This window comes from Austrofundulus limnaeus, unplaced genomic scaffold, assembly GCF_001266775.1.
Source record: "Austrofundulus limnaeus strain Quisiro unplaced genomic scaffold, Austrofundulus_limnaeus-1.0 Scaffold139, whole genome shotgun sequence".
NCBI classification, from domain to species: domain Eukaryota; kingdom Metazoa; phylum Chordata; class Actinopteri; order Cyprinodontiformes; family Rivulidae; genus Austrofundulus; species Austrofundulus limnaeus.
The window spans coordinates 346,282-348,598 of record NW_013952541.1 but is presented as its reverse complement, the minus strand read 5'-3'; the positions used below and the strand labels follow the sequence as shown (position 1 = coordinate 348,598).

The 2,317-nt window shown below is 39.7% G+C and overlaps 1 protein-coding gene across 7 annotated transcripts in view; it reads right to left on the bottom strand.

The window, feature by feature from the left end:
* Window positions 1-2,170, bottom strand: part of LOC106522898 (rho GTPase-activating protein 12) — a 61,382-nt gene extending 59,212 nt beyond the window's left edge. For 3 of the 7 annotated variants that reach the window (XM_014016130.1, XM_014016132.1, XM_014016133.1), the window contains exon 1: window positions 1,778-2,170. The gene's annotated coding sequence lies outside the window, so the exon portion shown is untranslated. The remainder of the gene's footprint in view (window positions 1-1,777) is intronic. The other 4 variants (XM_014016131.1, XM_014016134.1, XM_014016135.1 and 1 more) reach the window with 4 other exon arrangements.
* Between the last annotated feature and the right edge of the window lie 147 nt (window positions 2,171-2,317).

The following is a 2,317-nucleotide window of genomic DNA, read 5'->3' as shown; positions in this document are numbered from 1 at the left end:
CTGATGCTCAACTACTCATGTCTGATGCTCAACTACTCATGTCTGATGCTCAACTACTCATGTCTGATGCTCAACTACTCATGTCTGATGCTCAACTACTCATGTCTGATGCTCAACTACTCCCGTCTGATGTTCAACTACTCCTGTCTGATGCTACTCCCATCTGATGCTCAACTACTCCTGTCTGATGCTACTCATGTCTGATGCTCAACTACTCCCGTCTGATGCTACTCATGTCTGATGCTCAACTACTCCCGTCTGATCCATTCATCTATTTAACTATTTAAAAGGCTGTGTCTCAATTCAGGTAACAGCAGGTGTGAGGAAAATAAGGAGGAAATGAGGAACAGGAAATGGACATGTCATGTAAGATTATGACTTTTTTTCTCGTAATATTATGACTATGTATTTTCAGATGCCTAGTAAACTGCATCAAAGCACACGCGCAGCCTCCTCCCGAAAGGGATGGAACAGAAGCAGAAGGTGGTTCTTAAAGAGACAGAGGCCAATTTCAAGGCTTTTAAAAGAGGAAGTGATGAGAAGATGAGTTTATTTTCTATTTAAACATAAAAACAGCATTATAATAACAACTAAAGGTGACATAGATACTTTATTATGGTATAGTATTTAAATATATGTCTGAGAAACACATAATATTGCCCCAATTAATTTCTGCAGTTTTTCATCAAAAGAAACAAACAAAAGTAGGTTTTCTGACGGACAGAAACACAACATCACACTGTTCCACTGTGTTAAAGTGACACCAGATTATTCCATAACTCGTGAAAAGCGAAAACCCCGGATTATTTTGTTTTTGGAAACAAATGATAATGTGCAACATAAAAAAACCACGTAGCGCACCGTGACCTTCACAACAAATATAGGCTGGGATTCAGCACAGCCTGCCCCAGTTAGGAACATCTCTCCTGCAGACTGCACTCCCTGAGGTTCTTTAGGACGGTTATAACCAGAACCGGCCCCGACCCACTTAAATCAGAACACACCAGCGCACACACACAAAAACAGGGCCACATCCACAGAGAGGCCTGATGGCTGCTGGGAGAGCAGGTAGTCCCATGTCTCCTCCTCTCTCACCAACAAATCAGGACGAGGCTGAAYCAGAAACACAGGAAAAGCTCAAAACATGGTTTAATACGAATACATATGATTTACTTACAATATGAAATATTTAAACTCCTTTTTAATATTTTTTTTACTGAGTTAACAGAAACATGAGCTTTAAAAGTAATGCAAGCTGTGCTTCAGTTCATTTAGATGACTTTTAAAAAGGTAAACTTGCTAAAGTAATCGGGAGGTTTCATTAACATTAACAGGAGTCCCAGTTAAACGAAGCACAATCAAAAATATTTTCTTTTAACAACTTTTAAACATGAAACTTCACCTCTTAAACCTGATTTAAAGAGTCGTGGAAGCAGGAGGTTCGCGCTTTGACAGACAGTTATTAAAACTAATGTCAAATTCTATTTGTATTTCACATTTTAACCAGATTTAAATGAGGTTTTGTTACTGATTTACTAATATATGCTACAAAAAATGACCGTTCTTGCTTGTGTTTCTTTTTTTTTTATCTTTGTAATGTTTTGTAATACTCATACACATTTTAGATACTCATGTCAAGGGTTTCACATTTAGTTGAGTTCACTTTTAAAGACATTATTAAAAGTTTCGATGTGTCCTAATCTGTAGTTAGCATTAGCTAGCTAATTAGCTTTCATGCTAAAACATTCCTGAGTGTCCCAATCAATCGGATACGCACCTGAACGCGTCTTCTCGTCTTTTCCTTGGACAGAAGGAGGAATCCGGGACCCCTGTGCGAAYTTATATTCCTGTAAACTTTCCTGCCGACCTGTCAAATGAGTTATCTACCTGTGAAGTTTGTCAAACATCGGCGGTCCGGTCGCTCCTGTCCTTCCTCAACTGTTATCCTTGCCGTGAACTGTCTCGCCTTGCCCAGACAACTTCAACCACTTCAACCGAAGATCGTCTACTAGAACGATGTGTCACCCTGAATAGTTTTATTTAAGAAGCAAAAGATTTACTTCACGGTCATTTGAGAACGGAAATGTGTAGTAGTAAACATAATAAACTTTTCGCATCTATCACAACACAACGAGTGTTGTTGTCTACCCGACTGTGATTTTTAAGCTCAGTGAAGTATTTGAGGCGGAAGTAACTCCAGAGTGGGAACTCTTCGTCACGAGTGTAGCTGGAGCCCTCAGGTGTTCAAGAGGCGAACGGGGAGTCAGTGCCGACTGGCGGCAGAAATGCGCAAAACTTGTCAGTGGAGTGTTTATAT